This window comes from Haplochromis burtoni, unplaced genomic scaffold (assembly GCF_018398535.1).
Source record: "Haplochromis burtoni strain Fernald_Lab_line unplaced genomic scaffold, NCSU_Asbu1 Contig_30, whole genome shotgun sequence".
Taxonomy (NCBI): Eukaryota; Metazoa; Chordata; class Actinopteri; order Cichliformes; family Cichlidae; genus Haplochromis; species Haplochromis burtoni.
The window spans coordinates 1,043,159-1,063,491 of record NW_024582391.1 but is presented as its reverse complement, the minus strand read 5'-3'; positions in this window follow the sequence as shown (position 1 = coordinate 1,063,491).

Genomic DNA, 20,333 nt, shown 5'->3' with positions numbered 1-20,333 from the left:
GTTACTACCTTTATGTGTATGGGACTCCTAACACTACACAGAGTAAGTTAGCGTTGACTATTTAAGATTTTTCACAGATAAACACAAGAATGTAAAACTATGAAACACGCAATGAGGAAGGTTCCACTTTGGATCGTTGTCTCCATCATGTGGCCTTAAGGCCAAACTACAAGTGGAAAGCTATAAAACGGAAGTACTGTGCATGCTCTGTATTGGTCTCAAACAAAAAGTGTGAGTAAAGGTCTGTTTAGTAACATATAACATCAAAACCTGAGTCATCAGCAGAAAGAAAAAGAAATCAGTCATTTTGAATTATTCTCATTACACAGCAGACACCGCTGAACGACCTAATTCAATTATAGAGTACTTTGCAATATGATTTAGAACAAGCAAATGAGGCTACTGTGCTTTTAGTCCAGAATCACCCTATTATCAGAAGAACTGTTTTTCCTGCAAACTCAAAATCGATTCAGAAGAAAATAACATTCTGATATGCATGAATGACAGCCCTTAAGCTTCAGGAACTACATACAAGGACATATAAAGTGATCCTGCTAGTGACATCACTGATAGTTGTGCACCTTCTTGCCTCACATGTGTCCCCTCAGTCCCCTTAGACACTCCTACATCTTCCCCGGAGAAGACACTGTTTGTTTTTGTGTTAGTTCCAGTCAGTTATGAGAACTGTCTCAATTTGATCACACTCACTGTCCTGAAAAGTCAAATAAAAGTAAAGAAAATACTGAGTTAAATAGTCTTTAGATAGAAAAAAAAACCATTTAGTTTATTAACCTCCTGAGACCCAAACTCTTCCACGGCATGCATTTTTAATTTCTCTTTGATATTTGGGCATATTGGGGCTCGATAAATGTAAAAACAAAGAATTACCAGATTTTCTTTTTTACCTCATTTTTGTTTTTATGAAAAATCAGAGCCACATATGAGGATATTCGTTTAAAATTTTGATGGAACAGTAGCAGTATAATGTCCTCATAAATGGATATCAGGCCCTTGAAGAGCAAAATTGAGTATTTTGGTCTAAATAACCCAAAATGTGATGTCCACATATGTGGACACCAGGTCCTAGGAGGTTAAACTTAAATTGCATCTGCAGGTATATTCAAACAAATCCAGCATAGTGTTAGTTCAGACAGGCCACAAAGCCAAACTCAGATGCAATCTCTCCTGATCAGCTCATCTCAGTGCCAGTGTACATTAGCTGATACCCATCTACACATCCAATTTGCAAATTTCATGTAAAGCACTCTATTTAAGCTGCTGCACATCTGCAAGCCACTTAGCAACCCACCTCCATTTCAGCCCCTCCTTTCATGCTACATCATGAAAGGATGGGCTCACTTCCAAGATCCTTGGGGAGTATTACATAACTCATTAACACTAAAATAAATCAAAATCAGCACAAACTAACCATTTATAGCTGATGTGCCCAAAATCATGCACAACTCTGAGACTAAACACAGTCTTGTGTGATGACTGGCAACAGTCTAATTGGCCATTCAAGAAACAGCACATTTTGGAACTGTCAGTTTCATTTACAAGTGAGCTGAAAACCAAAAGGGTGCTCCCGTGGAACTGCAGATCAGTGACTTAAAGTATAAAGAAAGTCTCTAGGCATCAATTATGCATCTGAGTAGTCATTCTTTTGGGTCCCATCATGGCATAATTGCCAAACACAGTTTATTTGTGCTAAAAATACCATCTGTACATGTTACAGTAAAAGTATCCCAGTGAAAAAGCACAAATAACAAGCTCTCACTTTTCTCATTTATCTTCCTCTTTTTAAGCCTTCAAGTGGAGAGAATGGCTTCCTTTACATTACCAAGCCTCTCTGCCCTCAGGCACTTACAGCCATCATATGGTCTCACTCCACGTCCTGTCGAGGCGACTTTGGTGTATACTGTTTTGACTGCCAGCTGGAGGCCCGATGTGGATCCTTTATCTGAACTCATCATTCTTTGCCGTCAGCTTTTTGCTTCACATAACAACGAAAGCTCTGTATCCGTCAAATTATGTCATCTGCTACAGTATTGGTTTATCGTCAGGCCTCAGCTGTAGCATGAAGCAGACGACGACAAAGAGCTTAATTTGTGTGACAAATAAGTGCAACTCTTACACACAACAAATGTTGTCGTTTTCATTTCTCCAGCACATCATATTGTGTGCGAGGTAACATGAGTACAGCCTACTGTAAGTATCCATTAGGGCGTTAAGTGACATGTAGAGTTTCCAAGATTTCAATTACGCTAATCTCTTGGAAAAGCGTGAGAAACACCATCATTATCAGTCGTGCATGTGAGCAGCCTAAAGAAAGGCCTGCTGGCAGGCAAGCTGCCATCGGTGTTGTTTTCTCACCGTACCTGTATAATAAATACATGTGCGGACTTAAGTTTCTCACTCCCACAGGAAAACTGGGGCTGTCCATTAAAGTCTGTTAGCTTCATCCCAGAAGCATGTAAGCGAATTGATAGTGAATGGAAAGAGAATGGTTGAGTAAACTGAGCCGAAGAGACGTAAATGTGTCCACGTCTGGTTTGTCAGAGGCAGCCTGCAGGTAAAACTCCTCAGACTGTAGGAAAAGACTGCTTTTAAAACGTCACTGCAAGTGTTGGGAGACGGGGCTTGTAGAAAAGCAAGAGAAATGAAAGAATTGAAAGAAGTTGGATTTTTCATTTTTCTTTTTAAAATGTAGAATTTTACATCTATTTGTAGTTTCTTGTGTTTTCTTATCATTGTTGCGTAGCAGCCATTGCCGAGGTGTTTTTCCTCTGGGGTATTACACTTCTGTGTATTCTGTGCTGAACAAAAGTGATTCTTGTATTACCAGTTCATTTTCTACTTCCAAGAGCAGCAACCAGACACCGGGGGGTTACGACACCAAAGAGGAAGTTGTGGTTAACCACAGATTTACTCTTGATTGACTTATTTATTTCCTGCATGGGCACGGGGAGAGAGAGCCAAAAGACATATTTTATTTTTGCATATTAATAAACATAACACAGAAAATGCGCTATTTCTTTGGGTGTGGAACACAGAGATGTTTAAAAACTAAATTTATAGACAAGAAATTGTCGGAAACATGACACGCTAATGATCTTGGCCCAATTGAACTTGATGGTAACATGTTATGCTCAGAATGATAAGATAAGATAACAAGTCAAGAACTCAGTCTATAATCTAATTCGATACAATAGTGAGATTACATGTAACGTAAATAAAGGTATTGTGTTTTGAGGTCAAATGTATTTTGCACCTGTCCTTGTGTTGGTAGAGTTCAAACAGATGTTAGAGAAAGTGTTCAGCTCTGGAACCATTAATTATCCACATCCATTCAGCTCAGCCCAGTCATTTTATTGACCTCTGCATCAGCTGATAGAGGAATTTTACAGTGTGTTGATTCAGACAGATTCAGTGACACGCTGCCTCACTGAGTAATATGGATGCTTTTCATCAGCTAGCACTACAGTATTCAGGCCACAGAAGGGTTCCCTTGCACTAACAGGTTCAAGAAGACAGCACTTTTCAGTCACAACTAATGCTGATCCTCCACATTTCTTCTTGCTGATCAGATTATAGCTCTGAAGAATTTTTAAATTGCTGAAAACCAGGCAGACACCCACAGCTGGAACATGCCCACCATACAAAAAGCTGCAAGTGGCCACTTTAGACTGGCAATCATGCTACATGGTACAAAAAGCAGTTGCTGTAGAGTCGATGTAGACTGTTACACACGCGCAAGCACACAGTGTACCCTTAAAGCCTTAAAGCATAATGTTTCCACCCACATGCTTGACTATGTGGAATGTGTTCTTTGGTCATACTCAGAATTCCTCTTCTTCCAAACACGGTGGGTCGAGTTACTGGCGCAAAGCTCAACTTTAGTTTCCTCTGATCACAGCACTTTCTCTGAATCATTTTAAAGTTCACTGGAAAACTTAAGGCAGGCCTGTACATGTGCCTTATTGAGCAGGGGAATTTGTTATGACATAGCGTTACCATGATCCCAGGCTCCTCCCATGTAGTTTTGGGCTGGTCCACTAGCTTTCCTAAGCTCATCCTCACCCCAGGAGGCAACTGATGCTCATTTCTTTCATTTCTGAATAATCGCACCAGCAGTTGTCACCTTCTCACCAAGCTTCATGCAGTCTTGTAACTTCTATATTTACATTTATAATATATATTTATAACTTTTTTCAGAATTTTTGGATGATATTCTGTTTCCTTTATTAGCATAAAGCTACCATAAACATTACAGACAGTACGTGGTGTCATCTTCAGGAGACCATGAATATCACTTTGACAAATCACTGTGAAATGTCTACTGGTGTCTGAGATGTTTCCAGTCTGGACCAATTAAAAGGTGCAATAATATACAATTTAACGGGACTATCCGCTAATCCCCCCCAGCAGCAGTCACTCATCACACCACTACACCTACTCAGCAGTCGTCTGTCCCTCACACAGAAACTCACTCTCTGTCAAATTACATTTCCTCCTTGTAATTTTACACCACAAACCTCATCCCTTATTGCCACACGGATCCCCAGGGAAATCCAGTGCCAATTTAGAACAGGTTTGTGCAATATAGGCTCGCATTGATTGTTTGTGTATTGGCTGCAGGTTGTCATTCAGATTGGTCCTTTTTGTTGGAATGAGGTTTTAGCAGATGTTGTGACCCAAAGAGACAGAGCTCAATCTATTTCCATCCCAAGAGGCGAACTGCAGTCTCCAAACCTGCACTGCCTGCATGGAAAGAGTTCATTGTTGTTTTTTTTAATTTAAAAAATTTAAAAATATACGATTAGTTTCACTGCAAAATTCACTTCATTAAACCGTTTTAATTAGCAGTCCCCAACCTTTTTTGCACCGCAGACCGGATTAATGTCAGACAATATTTTCACGGACCGGCCTTTAAGGTGTCGCGGATAAATACAACAAAATAAAACGATAGGACCAAGACAGAAACCGTGGTGTTTTGTAAATATAATAATAAACACACATTCACTGTGTAATTGTGTAACTTTATTAGCAGCGTCCTCCTGAAATGTTCCAACAACATTAAGAGTAACATCCTCCTCTTGCCCCCTTAATGCTCTCTGGTTGCTATGGTAACGCGTAAATATTTCTGTCAAAATAAGACACATGACTACAACACAGGAAAAGACCCAGGAAAACTGAGTTAACGATAAAAACCCTGAAAATCACAAATTTCAAACCCGAGCCTCAACTCTCGTGGCCCGGTGCCAAACAGCTCACGGACTGGTGCCGGTCCGTGGCCCGGGGGTTGGGGACCGCTGGTTTAAACCATTTGCTGGACTTTTTTTCTTATTTAAATATTATTGGATCCTGTCATTGGCACTAAAAAGTCATGGTTAGGTCCCTCCTTAGACATTCGTCTGGGGAGAGAAGCTAGTGACTGTCCAAGTTCCCAGAATTGTTTTCCTGCTTTATTTACATTATTTACATAGTAATAGTAATAGTTACAGTAGTAGTAATAGTAATATGCAAAACTAATCTGGTTGATTTGGTTCTAATTTGTGCTTGGTCGACACCAAAGCTTTTACCGTATGCAGTACATCAGGAAATGACATAATACGGGTTGAAATTGAAAGTGTTAAAACAGTTCTGCCACTAATGAATTCAGCTTATTGCATCCCTATATAAAGCAGTCATGCACTTCCTGCGTTTATGATGTGGCAAGGATGCCTTTAACAGACACATGCAACACGGATGCTGTTTGTGTTTCTTCTCTTCTTCGTTTGAAAGGCTTGTTTCTACTTTAAAACAGGATCATGTAAAGCACACCGGACAGACATTGTGAGCTAATGGTCTGTTGAAAGTAGAGAGCCATGAACGATATCCTCTAAGAGGGGAATATGATTGTGCTTGTCGTCCTTGTCTGGTGACGTGATGCATCATTTAGGCTGATGCATGAGACTCATTAAGATATTGTACTGAGATGCCTAATGGCAGCCTATTTCACAGCTGATTTTCCAACGCAGAGTAACATACAGTATATGAGCAGTACTTAACCATGCTGATTATTCCTTCTTCTAAAAAGAAATCAATTGACAATATTGTTACCACCACACGTATTAAAAAAATACCTGATCTGGGGTTAATAGAGGTCACGTTTGGCATCAGCACACATTTGCAGCAGGATAAAAAAAGAAGAAGACGTGAAAGTAACAAAAAGAATACAAAGAGATGGTTTATAATGTTAGGTAATAGCGTAAAGGTGGTGAACTGATTTCTTTCCCTTTCTGATTGCCACATGGGAACAAATGAGTGAGCTGCCAATCTGCTGAACTGATTTCGGGGGGCCTCAGGTTGCTGATTAATGAAATGTGGGAGGACAAAAAGACGACTGTGAGCGGCGCCTACCCACAATCCCTCACTGCTTTTTCTGATTGGGCTAATCACCCCATTGTCCCTCAGAGCTCCGAGTCTGGGATTTTTAAGGGCAAGAAGAAAAAGAGCGACTGAAGGAATCGCACAGAAAACTGCATTTCCTTTTTTCTTTTTCCCCCAAATCCTCCCACCATCTCCTCTTTCTGCCGTATCAAATCTTGCACCATTACCTCCAGTTTTTCCATAACGCCTCATGTGTCATCCATCTAGCTCACTTTAATGGCAGCCTCATAATTATTTAGATGATTATGTGTTGCAAGCCATTTAGCATGCTCAATGACACATGTTTAATTTATTTGCTGCAGCAGCTTCTCATAGAGGAAAGAGGGGAAAGAATTGAAGATGGCTGCTGGTGGTGGTGTAGCGGCTACAGTTGCTGCTGCCGCTAGTGAGGCAAATCCAGTGCCAAAATTGTTTGATAAATTGCAGCTGTTGATATAATGCGCCATGCCACATCAAAGAGCTAATGTGATACAAATAAGGTATGGTTTGTGTAGCATTGCAAGGCAACATTTGCTCGGGCTAATGGCGTGTGTCTTGGTTGACCAGTCAACCCACATAACGGACTGCACCATTGAGCAAGCTATTAGGACACATAATGGACAGAGCAGCCTGGTGCCGAGTGTGAGGTCGTTTCCTTCGAATCCAGCTGAAGCAAAATACGCAGAAAGCTCATTCTGTGTTTGCCTCTATTTTAAGAAAATCTCAATATTTCCGTTGTACTGGCAAGAAAAACTGAAATTAGAGCTGGACAGAGTTGTCTGTAGAGCTCAAAGAAATATTTGAAAATATAGTTTTGGCATTAAAGCTTGAGAGATTTGACAAATGAAGGGAAAGTATACAAAAAAGCACAGCAGCTGTGACTGTTCGAGTGCCTACATGCTTCTGCATGGCTGCAATGATGCTAGGCAGCCACTAGAGAGTAGTACATCCCTGCTGAAAAGGTAATAGATGGCACTGATTCTCAGAGGTTGGTTTGGTCTCTAACATGAAATTGCTCTGCACATGCAAACAATATAATTACTTTATTTAAATTTGTGGATTTGATTAACTTATACTAGTTTCTGAAACTTGAGCTATCCATACGAAATATAATATTTTTGCCTTTTTACTTTTTATCACACGTATTTGACTCAAGACTGTGATCATTATTTCAGTCATGTTGTGTTTAGACTTTGGTTCTTGAGGGTATGTTTATATGTGAGATGAACAACATACAGTCGAAACATGGGCCTGAGCCTAATTCTGCCAGAAGTTTCTTCTTGTTAAAAGGATGTTTTTCCTTCCCACTCTCACCAAATGCTGCACATAGAGAGTTGTCTGACGAGTTGTTGAGATTTTCTCTCTGTTAATGTAGATGCAAAACCTCAAAATTTTGCCTAAATAAAGCATATTTTTCTAAATTCTAGTCAAAATATCATCACACTTGAAAAAGGGACACAATCAGCCTAACAGTAACATTTCAGTGCGGTGTAGGAAGTGAAAAAGTCTTGAAAACATATTGTTTTGAGTCATATCTCACACAAAACAAACATTTTCTAGTTTTCATGCATTTGTTTTTAAGCTCCTGTGTTATTTGTAAAAGATGAATCATCTTGTTTCAAGAAATAGACCAAACTGGAACGACGACATTAAATCTGCTTTATCGAGAACTGCAGTCTTAGTATCTTAAGTACAGTGTGGTTATTTTTCTTACAATTCAAACAAACCATGTCAATGTGGCATTGAAAAAGAGGCAAAAGCTGACATTAAGTTTCCTTCTCTGTTGTGTTGTGCTGGACAGACTTTGCTTGAGTTGTGATTTCACACTTTAGAAATAAAACTGAACTGAATCGAATCAATAATATTTACTAACCTGTGGTGTTGTGTGGTTTTTCTTAAAATTATGTGTTTCTGTCATAAGTTTGGCGCACTACAATATGTTAAGTTCATGTAACTTATCCTTCTTAAATACAACACGTTTCAAAATATTATATAAAAATACCCAACACAGAGAACAAACTTATTAAAAATGAATGCAGCTGAACTATATTCCTTATATTTGTATAACTTGAATGTTTATGGCCTACGGAAAGTGATCTGTGTACAAAGTTTAACATTAGACAGTTGCATGCTTGCATGGTCATAGAGAAGGAATGGATAGAAATAAAGGGTTTTGCCTACATGATAAAAAAAAGACTAACATTTAAAATAAGAGCATTGCCTATATGCTGAAACATTTCTGTAAGAGATCTTAAAGTACAAAAAAAGTTCTCCCTGAGGACCGAGCCGGGTCGATCAGCACAGATTTATGCTTGCGTGGCGCGGAGCAGCACAGCTTGCAGACACAATGTCGAGTGCAGTGTGCTGCAGCTGGGTCTTGACGTGCGCTGAAGTCTGTCACTGCGCTCCAGGAGCGCTCTGTCATCACTAGCATCTGCCGTGACTTCTTGTTGGAGAAGCTTCTGGAACAATCACAGTTCTCTGGTTGTCAGCACCTGGTGTTCCTGTCTGCTTCCCTGCAACATGTCACTGTCACCCAACCGCACGCATTTCACCGCTCATATCCACGAACCAAACAAGCATGCTATTGTCGTGCACCTCTCACTGTAACCGCAGACACTCCTGTATCAATTAGTGCCTTTTTGAAAAGCATATTTACACAGCTGGTTACTGGTATCATTTAAGACTAGATTTCATGTTTGAAGTTCTGCTGTAGTGGAATTTTCCAGCTGTGTAATGTTGTTTAACAAAATCTAATTTCTCAAATGCAATCCAACAAGAGTATTCACAAGCATATGCCTCGGTGTTTCGCACTGACCCAGAAAGCATATGGACCATTTGTCAGCTCCACAGTGTGCCTCTTGTGTTTGTGTGGTTGATTGTATCAAACGTGTGCACATATAGAAAATATGCTTCTTTCACAGCTTATGTTACTCTTTGGTGGTGCTGCAGCCTAAGATTAAAGAGGAGCTTTTGTGTTTGTTTGGTTCTCAGCACTTCAGACAGCAGACGTTTTCAATTGTTTCTCAAAAATATGATACAGTAACCTCAAAGCATCTGGGCTTGATTACAGGGTTAGTGAGTAAATGTGAAATCAGCTGTGCTATCAGTGCTGTTCTTTGAAATACATGTAGCAAAACTGTACAAATGTATACTTAATTTCCTTTCTTTAATTTTTCACAAGGTTCAATAAACTCTTTGTTTCAAAAGATTTAAATTTTCTGGCTATTATTTTACACTTCAGACTTTCCAGGGCGTTATTATATGAATAAATTTCATCAGTGCAAGAGTTCTGTTGTTGGCAAAAGCCGAAAAAAGTTTACTGCTGCAGGAAATTCTTATAATTTACAGGTGTGTAAAGTCCTTAACCAATTTATTATCTTCATGTGTTGTTTTTTTAATCTGTATCATGATTTCCACATTAAATAAGTTTGTGCATTTTATCTTTACAACAGTTAGGCTTCAAGTGCAGCAAGTACCAATCAAATTTGAAAAATGGTAGGTTCAATTTAAGTTTGAGCTTCACAGTTGAATCTAATTCCATAACGTTCATGATAAAAACATGCATTCATCAGACACTTTAATAAGTACACCTGCAAGTACTAGGCTGGACCCTCCTTTGGCTTCAGAAGTGCCTTAATTCTTCATGGCACAGCTTTAACGAGCTGCTGGAAACACTGCTGGCTCATATTGAGATGATTGGACCACACGGTTTCTTTTCACAAAAGTTTAACATGTGGGGTGTTCAGAGATGCTCTTCTGCATGCTTTGGTTGGAACACATAATTATCTGAGTTACAGTTGCCTCTCATCCTCTCAAAGCAGTCTGGATATTATGCTGATAGAATTAGGATATTTCCATTGCTTGTTAGGGTTTGAATACAATGCTATAAACATTTCTTAGTATTGTTATAATAACCACTGCTTAAAAAATGTATTAAAAACAAGAAAACACAAATAATCTAGAAATCTTTTTAAAAAAAATTTGTTTAAAACTCAGATTTACTGAATTCCCTGAACCCTTCTTGCTTTTATACCCACATCTGAAAATTATATTTTTTTAGGATTAAATACATCATTTTGATTAAAAAACTAAAGGAACTAGCCACATTTTCTGAACATTCATAAAACAATTGGCTCTTCCTGTACGGATTGGACAGTGACATGGACTTCCAGAAGTGCCCCAGCAGCCCACCTAACCAACATAAGTTCTTTAAACAAAATTAAATAAATAAGTATGCAGAAGTAAATTACTTATCCAATAAAATTTTGACCGGACGATCAGGACAATCATATTCAAAAGCAGACTGATGTTTCCATCTGCACTAATTTATGTTTGACACGGCGGCTCTTGGGTTGTGTAAGGTGGGACCAGCACAAAACAGAGCACCTACCAATCCCAACAAACACAACACTGATGAAATCAGATTCAAGACAAAAGGAGGCGGGTTGCAAAGTGGCTTGGAGTTGCACAGCGACAGCAGGCAGGCTCAAACGGCTTAAACAGTTTATGTGAGAGAGTCAAATGAATGGTGTAGAGCTGAGCCACTGCCTGAGATCAGCTGATCTGATGGGACTGTTGCCTGCTTGAACCAACTGTATACTTAACTGATTACCACTAAACATACACATGATACGCTATTAAAGGTGAAATCATGTGACATGGCGGTGTGTAGACCTGTATGAGGCCTGTGAGGTGACGCTCCTGTGACCCCCGGGTCAGTGAAAATGAAAGATTTAAGACTTTGATTATGAATTCCTTCCACTGTGCAGTAAGAGATGTACTCACTTTCCTACAAAGCAGTTCATTTTGTGGCCTCGGGATTCTTCATGATCCCAGTTCTATTCAAAGTGAATTTACACTGTTAAACAAACACGTTCCCCCTCCTTCACCAATTTGGCCATGTTTGATTTAGGAGCTTGCGTATGTACTCAAAAATACACACCTTAAACAGAAAAATGAAGGCTGCTGAATAACAAATCCCAAACCCTGGCTGTATGTATTTTAACCTTGTTAAAAGTTCACAGTCCTTTTGTTTTCACCCGGTAACGAAAAGAGGATTTTGTGGAGTCGCATCTTTTTCTCATCACCATTAATTAATGATTAAATGATGATTGAAAGATCCCTCACCTGACTGCGTATGGTGATGTATTTAGTCTGCTGATTGAAGTCTCTCAATCAGTAGCTAAGTCTGTAATCAACACCTGATTATAACATGCAAACATACAGTGGGACCCTCCCCCCCTCCCGCATCCTAAAAATCATCTCTCCATTTATTTCATTTAATCAGCTAATGGTGTTAAGGTTGGCAACTGTTCTACCTATTGTATCCTCCCATTCTTTCGACTCCCTTTTTGTCCTTAGAGCCTGAACCAACCCATCATTGCTCCATCCCTCCATCAACAGACAGATTAAAGCAATAAGTTAAAGTCTGGTCTCTTTGCCATCATGTTTTGTCTCTGACTAATGGTGACGTTTAGGAGCAGTGAGAGCTGTAAAACACCCAGATAAAGTGAAACTGCATCCAAGATGGGTTTAAAAAAAAGGTATTTCCATGACTAGCTGCACAGATTAGATTCTGGGACATTCAAATGAGTGACATCAAGTTTGTGTTTAATGTCAAACAGGGAAGCAGAAGACCTGACTGCTACCTGCAAATGCTGTGAGTGCAATAGTGATTCAAGAGTCTTTAAACAAGCAGAAGAAGCGTAGCTACATAAATCAGGGATGACACGTGTTACTACTGGCTCTGTGCACGGAGCTTTTTGGGTATCGTTGTCTGCTTGTGTAAGTATACATCAAATCTAAGCGTATTTTTTGGATAGACAATTGTTTGGTGTCTTGACAGAGTTAGAGGAAAAGATTGATACAGTTCTCAAGAAGCTTGAACCAAGAAGGATTAGCATTAGGAAACAGCTAGCCTGGCTTCATCCAATTAACAGTAATCCTAAAGCTCAATTCAGGACCTTGAAGTGCTGCAAAGATAAGATAGCATATTGGCCTGTACCAACAAGGCCTTTAACTAAACACTCATATTGGTCATTTTGAGTTCTTAAAACACCAACAAAGATAATGTAAGAAAGCTGAAACTATCAGCAGCCTGGAGTTTTTTTTAATTATCTTTTTTACTCACGAGTTGATTTAATTTGGTCACAAAAACGGTATTTTGCAGCTGTATCTCCAGGTAACAATAATGGCTATTGCAGTGAAAACACACTGGAGTGCTTGTTATTGATTAAAAGAATCATGCTGTTAGTTAAGTTAAATCTGTGAGGGGCTGTTGCACCTGTTGCATCATGACACTCATGCAAGATTTACATTGTTTTGGTTTCTTTCTTGAGTTTTATTTCAACCATTCTTGATAAAACATTTCCTAAAGTCCAAATTCCGACATGTGATTGACACGGTGTGTTAGAAATACTAACCCACGAGCTAAACCTCCTGACCGTCACCACCTGGAGCTTAATGAAAATCCTGCAGCAAAAATACTCCTGCAGTTATTTGTGTGCCGTACAAAGACAAGGTTCGAATATAAGTGCTGACAGTAAAATCAGCATCACTCAAAGGAAAACAGCAAATTAGACTTCAGCTTTATGTGAGGATTATATAAAATACTGTGCAAAACAACCTTACTGTTACTGCAATATAAACACAAAGTCAGATTGAGCAGCCTAATTCTAAATAAAGTATTTTGTGATACGGACTTCCTCTGTTAAAAAAAACAGTCACCACTTAATAGATTTCCAATGCAAATTCTGTTTCTGGTGTACCTTGGTGATAAGATCATCAAGCAAACAGACACCCTCAGTCCAAGTGACCAGTTAGTATTTAAAGAGACTGAAGGAGCAGAAGAAAACGCGTCCACAGAGCTCAGTGGAGCAGATTCATGTTTTCCTTCAAGCTTGCCAGCTGTTGTGTGTTGTGTTTGTTGTGAGGAGTAAAATAACTGTCAAACTGTTGGACTGCAAAAATGGGCAGAAATCCAACCTGTGCAGTTCGAGCTGCAGTTAATACAGTGACAGATTGTCACAATATACAGAGAACCACCTGAGCTGCCACCATTCCAGCTTCTTCTCCAAGAACCAAAGGTACGGACAGAACCAAAGGTTTACACCGATCAGGAATAACATTGTGATCACCTGCCTAATGTTGTGTTGCTCCCACTTTTGCAGACCTGATGCACTGAGGCATGGACTCCACTAGACCCCTGAAGGTGTGCTGGGGTATCTGCACCAAGATGATAGCAACAGATCCTTTAAAGCTTGTAAGTTGTGAGGTGGGGGCCTCCATGGATTGGACGTGTTTGTCCAGCACATCCCACAGATGCTTGATTGGATTGATATCTGGGGAATTTGGAGGCCAAGTCAACACCTCAGACTTATTGTTGTGCTCCTCAAACCATTCATGAGCCTTTTTTGCTTTAAGGCAGGTGCATTATCCTTCTAAAAGAGACCGCAGACATGAGCTGATACTGTTCCCAAAAAGGGTGTACATGATCAGCAAAAACGCTTACATAGGTGGTACATGTCAAAGTAACATCCATATGAATGTTTCCCAGTAGAACATTGTCCAAAACATCACTCTGACCATGCTTGCTTGCCTTCTTCTCATAGTGTATCCTGGTGCCAGGTGACTCCCAGGTAAGTGATGCACACACACGGCCCCCAAAAAACCAAACAAACAATGGGTAACTGATTCTGACAACTTTCTATCAGAACCAGGATTAAGTTGTTATTGTCCATCACTATGTTAACTTGTTATTAACAGGAACTTGTTTGTTGGATTGAACCACACAGCTGCCTTTACTACTACAACTTCTTAGTAAGTAAAAGTGAAAAAGTACAGACTATTAAATGTACTCAAAGCAAGAAAGTAAAGAGTATCTCCTTGAAGGACAATTCTTCCATCTATTTTTATGCACAGGTAACTGGACCGTCTACTATATTAATGTAAAACAAAAATAATATCAGTACATGAGAATACACATGTTATTCACGTCTAAATTCTAATTGTAATGAATGTGCTCACCTTGAACCTTTCATTTAGGACACATGCAGTAAAAGAGAATTAAAAATAATGATTTTGTGTTGCCTACATGGCAGAGGGCGACTTTACCTCCACACCTAAACAGAAAAATGAGAAGAGTCAGGGGTTAAAGTGAAATGCGGCAAGTGGGGGAACACGAAGATCTGTTGTAGTGGCTTAACGTGAGGAAAATACTAACAGCTCACAATCATTTGTAATGTGAGCTTCTGTAGGTTAGTGTACATGCTGTGATCAGCTGACCTGCTACTTTTTGTGGATTTCAGCAGATGTTTCACAGCTAACACGACACTAACAGTATAATTAATCTCTGCTACACTTGATGTAACCTAACACTGACCACCACAGCCACTCTGTATCAGTCCAACACAGACCTTTACTCTGAATTCACCACATTAACGCAAGCTAACCTGTTTATTCTGCACATAACTACTGAACAGTATTTTCATTTCAAATTTGAATAAAACAAAAATAGCATAGCTTAGTTTGTTTTTGCAGGATGTTTCACAATGTGAAAATCCTTAATAATAAACACAACAGGAAGTGTCATGTTGTTAGCATTTAGGCATGCATGTAACAACTTTGCACTTCTTTTGGGGGTTTTCTAAAGGGAGAATTATTGTGATGGCAATGTAATATCAGCATATGAGCATCACAGCGTGTTTTCAGGGTTTAAACCACCTGGGTGGTGTTTCCAAGATTTCAGCTCTCTGTTCTGTAAGAATCAAGTGCAAGTCATTGTAATTTTCTTCATGAAAAGCATTTTAGTGAGATACTTAGTACCTGACAGAGGGAAATGAGACTAGGGCCAGTGTTAGTGGGTTTTTTCCAAATGTGAATTGACAGGGCGGAGGTGGGTGGTTAAGTTCAATCCACTATTGCTGATGAACAAGCTGATTTCTATTAACCTGCAGCCTGCAGATCAAACAGACTGTTCCATGCTGCTGCTGAGAGAGAGAGCACGACAGAGAGAGAGAGAGAGAGACTCTGCCACCAAACTTTTATGACACAGAAAGTCTGCTTAATGGGCTGGAAGATTCTTCCCATTTAGCCCTGTGCGGAAATAAAAGGAAGCTGGTCGGTGCTCAGGAAAAATGGCTACTTCCAGTTAAGTCCCCCAGTGGATTGGAAATTAGGAAATTATAAGCAGAGTGATTAATCACGGAGGAGTATGTGCTCCAGCATGAAACGCCCCAGTATTCTCCCTGATGTAAGAACGCAGTCACTTCCTGTCCTATTAGTTCAACCAGATGGAGCACGTTCCCCATGTTATTCCCAGACAGATAACATGAGACGCTTTCATGATCTGCCATTGTGGATTTTTTTAAGCTCTTTCTGCAGCAGGTAAACACAGGATGTGAAAGTAATCTGTCATTTTTGTCTCAAACATGTCCACTCCCCCCCACACACACACACACACACCCTATTTGTGTTGATTCTAACTCACAGCACATCCTGTTGTGTCCAGTCAGACATGAAACCTACCAGCAACAAACAGCATCGAGTGCTAAAAAAAGATTGGAGTTTTATCTCCCAGCCTCCCCGTGTGTGACAGCCAGCGCCCCAGAGCACGAGCAGGCAGAGCCGGGAGCGGCAGCGGGACGAGATCAGGAAGCCCCGGAAAGGCGAAGAAGTGGAGCTGATGGTGGAGGGGTGGAGAGGAATGTGTCGGCTATGGTGTTCCGGGAGGGTTGGAGGGGAAAATATTGATGCAAAGCAATCATGACAAACAAGATGCAAATTGTCACCATAAATAATCAAATGTTTGTCACAGCTGACAGTTGGGAATGTTTGATTGATAGTGAGCCAGAGGTATTAAGAGTCTGAAGCTGCGACATGTAGCTCTTCTGATTCGAATAACAACAGAGGAAAGAAACAAACAGACAAAGTGAAGCTGATGAAGCGAAACAAAACGGCAGACGATCATATGAGCAACACGTTTTGATTAGATATAAGATAAGATAAGATAAGATAACCTTTATTAGTCCCACACGTGGGAAATTTGTTTTGTCACAGCAGGAGTGGACAGTGCAAAAGTTATGAGGCAAAAATTAGGATACAATAAGAATAAATACAGTACACAACTGTACAGAATAGAATAAAATACTATATACAGTAGAATAAAATAAAATAAATATACAATAAGATAAAAATAGAATACAAATACAAATACTATATACAACTGAGTAAAAATACAACGATGACAGAAAGGATTATTGCACTTAGTATTATTGCATATGTATGGATGTGTGTGCTTGATCAGTTAAAGTCTTTATTATGGAGTCTGACAGCAGTGGGGAGGAAAGACCTGCGAAATCTCTCCGTCCCACACCGTGGGTGCCGCAGTCTCCCACTGAAGGAGCTGCTCAGTGCTGTCACAGTCTGCTGCATGGGGTGGGAGATGTTGTCCAACAGGGATGACAGCTTAGCCGCCGTTCTCCTGTCACTCACCACCTCCACTGGGTCCAGAGGGCATCCTAGAACAGAGCTGGCCCTTCGGATCACCCTGTTCAGTCTCTTCCTGTCCCCAGCAGAGATGCTGCCGCCCCAGCAGACCACACCATAAAAGATAGCAGAAGCCACAACAGAGTCATAGAAGGTCTTCAGGAGTGGGCCCTCCACTCCAAACGACCTGAGTCTCCGCAGCAGGTACAGCCTGCTCTGCCCTTTCCTGTAGAGGGCGTCTGAGTTATGAGTCCAGTCCAGTCTGTTGTTCAGATGAACACCAAGGTACCTGTAGCTGTCCACAGCCTCAATGTCCATACCTTGGATGTTCAGTGGTTGCAGTGGAGAATGCTTGTGCCTGCGGAAGTCTACCACCAGTTCCTTGGTTTTACTGGCGTTGATCTGGAGGTAGTTCAGCTGGCACCAGTCCACAAAGTCTTGGGTCAGACCTCTGTACTCCTTGTCGTCCCCATCAGTGATGAGGCCGACTATTGCAGAGTCATCAGAGAACTTCTGCAGGAAGCACTGGGTGGAATTGTGGGAGAAGTCTGCAGTGTAGATGGTGAAGAGGAACGGAGCCAGAACCGTTCCCTGTGGGGCCCCCGTACTGCAGACGACCCTGTCCGACACACAGCCCTGAGTCCTCACATACTGTGGTCGGTCGGTGAGGTAGTCCAAAATCCAGGTAGTGAGGTGATGGTCCACTCCAGAGTTCTCCAGCTTGTCCTTTAGAACCGAGGGAAGAATGGTGTTGAAGGCACTGGAGAAATCAAAGAACATGATTCTCACAGTGCTTCCAGCGGTCTCCAGGTGAGCGAGGGAACGATGTAGGAGGTGAATGACGGCATCATCCGCTCCAATGCCAGGCTGGTAGGCAAACTGAAGTGGGTCCAGTGATGAGCTTGTTAGGCGCCGAAGCTGAGCCAGGACCAACCGCTCCAGGGTCTTCATCAGGTGGGATGTCAGAGCCACCGGCCTGTAGCTGTTGAGGTCCTTGGGGCGTGAAGTCTTTGGCACTGGTACAACACAGGAGGTTTTCCAGAGCTGTGGGACTCTTCCCAACCTCAGGCTCAGGTTGAAGAGGTGCTCCATCACCCCACACAGTTGGTCCGCGCAGGACCTGACGACCCTCGAGCTGATGCCATCTGGGCCCGCTGCCTTCTTGCCATTAATCCTCCTCAGTTCCCTCCTAACCTGGGTGGTTGAGAGAGACAGGCTGGAGCCTTGTGTTGAGTGTGTATTGGATGCTGTTGTTGGGGGTGGGGAGGAGTGAGCAGGGTGAATAGAGGAGGTGTGAAGTGTCTGAGGTGTCAGAGGTGGAACAGCAGCAGTGGGGGTGGGTGAGTCTGCAGCCGGTGTTGTTCACGTTAAAATTTGGGAAGTGACTACATTTGGGATCTGGTGAGTTTTTCGATAATTAATTTATGTCTAATTTAAGCGGCTGCACTGTCGTGGTCATTTTGGCGGTTCAAACTAACCTCGCTTTTTTTGTTTCACTTATTTTTTTATCATTATGTAACTCTTGTTGGCAGGAATGCTTCATTAGTTGTGGGAATGTTCAAAAAATGCAGTGGGAAAGAAGTGTGATGGAAACTACACAATACATGCCAAGAAAATAATGGAAACTTTGAAAAAGAAACTTACAGAGCATGTTGGCTGGAACCACAGACAATATAAAAGACGGATGTAGCTACTGTAACGTCACCCACTGGCTTAGGAAGTCCTGTTTTGGAATGTCGAGATAACCATTTTGGCCGTTCCCATCCTGGTTGTAGACAATCGGATGAGATGATAAAAGACTTGTGGCTGACAGCTCATTAGCTAATAAGGGTAAAGTTTAATACCAAAGATAATCCTCCAGTCAAGATTTCTAAAACGGAATATTTTTCTTTTTTTTTCAGTTTGACAACAAAAGAGTGACTGAGCTCATAAACTCAGCAGGAAAGTCTTTACATTGGTGAACACAGAAAGCAATTTTCCCATAGATTTCTATAGGATTGGAGGACTTTTTGCAACCACAGCTATCGCTATCTGGTGGCCAGTGAGTGGGCGGTGGAGGCCAGGTGGAGCAGCTCGGCGTCTACCGGGTGCAGCCTGCATCCCTCCATTGTTACCACTGTGCAGAAGGAAATGGCAAGTTTGAACTTTTTGCTAAAGGCATCCACCTGTCATTGACATCTCCTATGAAAGGGGCATTTTGAGTAGACTGCCTCTTCAGTTTTCATGCAGATATTTATGGCTTTGATTTTGACCTGATAAAATACACTGAGAAGCTGCGGAGACCCACAGAATGTGACTGATTGTGGCAATTTTCAGATTTTGAACTGGCGATGGAAACGAGCAGGGGAGAAGCAGCACATGCCTGTTGGACAAAATTTAAAAAGTTCAACATTCAGTCCAAGAATTACTTGGACTAAACTGTTGGACTTAACAGGTTCTATTTTGAGCTGTATTTCAAAGCCCTAATAAAAGGGCTCAGAATTGCAGTAATATTAGGAGTAACATCAGAAGTGCTGCAGGTTGCCTGCACACTGGACACTGAGCAGTGATGTGGGAAATGTCAGCCTCTGCTGAGACTTCGTGCTCTGCTTGTTCACCACCCATGCATACCACCCTGCTAATGACCTGCAAGGCCAAACATACCAGCGCTCTATTCCTCGCAGACACTCCCCCTCACATTGATCGTTTTACCCTTGTAGGCTCTTACAGATTTCCAGTGATTCATTCTAGTCATTATTTGTCATCATTAGATGTCTTTGGATTAAATAAGAGTCGATTCTTTGGAGCTCAGCTCAGTGTTATATAGCAGCCACCATGCTGTCGTCACGTTTGTCCAAAATTCTCTGTTAGGGACTGGCCTGGAAAGTTTATGAACTAATGTTTTGATGGTTTTGGTAAGAAGGAGAGTATTAATGTTGCGAAATGGGCCCTGTGATGAAAATATGCCCTGTGATCAAAGATGTGGGCAGGAGAATCTTTTATATAAATTGTCTGTACGGGGCGGAGATGAGAGGTGAGCAGGAAACAGAGGGAGTAATGGGCAGAGAGCTGAGAGATGCCTGCAATGGCTATAGGATCAGAGAGATGAAGGAGCGCACATACGTGTGTGGGTGTGTGTGCGTGCACTGCAGCCTGCACAGGGAGCTGCAGTGGCGGCTGTGTGCTGATCATTCATGATGGCACCTTAGAGGCCATCCTGTAAGGAAGAAAAATGAAAACTATTAAAGGCTCACTGGGCTATGTTGGCTTTGGTGTGTCAGCAATTATTGGCCGGGGACAGCAGTCTTTAGGTCCTCAGATATAGAAGAGTGGGAGACTGTGGCAGAGAAGGGAAGGACACTGCCCGGTTACATACTCTACTCTGATCTATGCTGCAGAACTTTCTTCACTGCGTGGCAACGGTGGCACAAAGGGGCTTTTATCTGTAGTTTAGG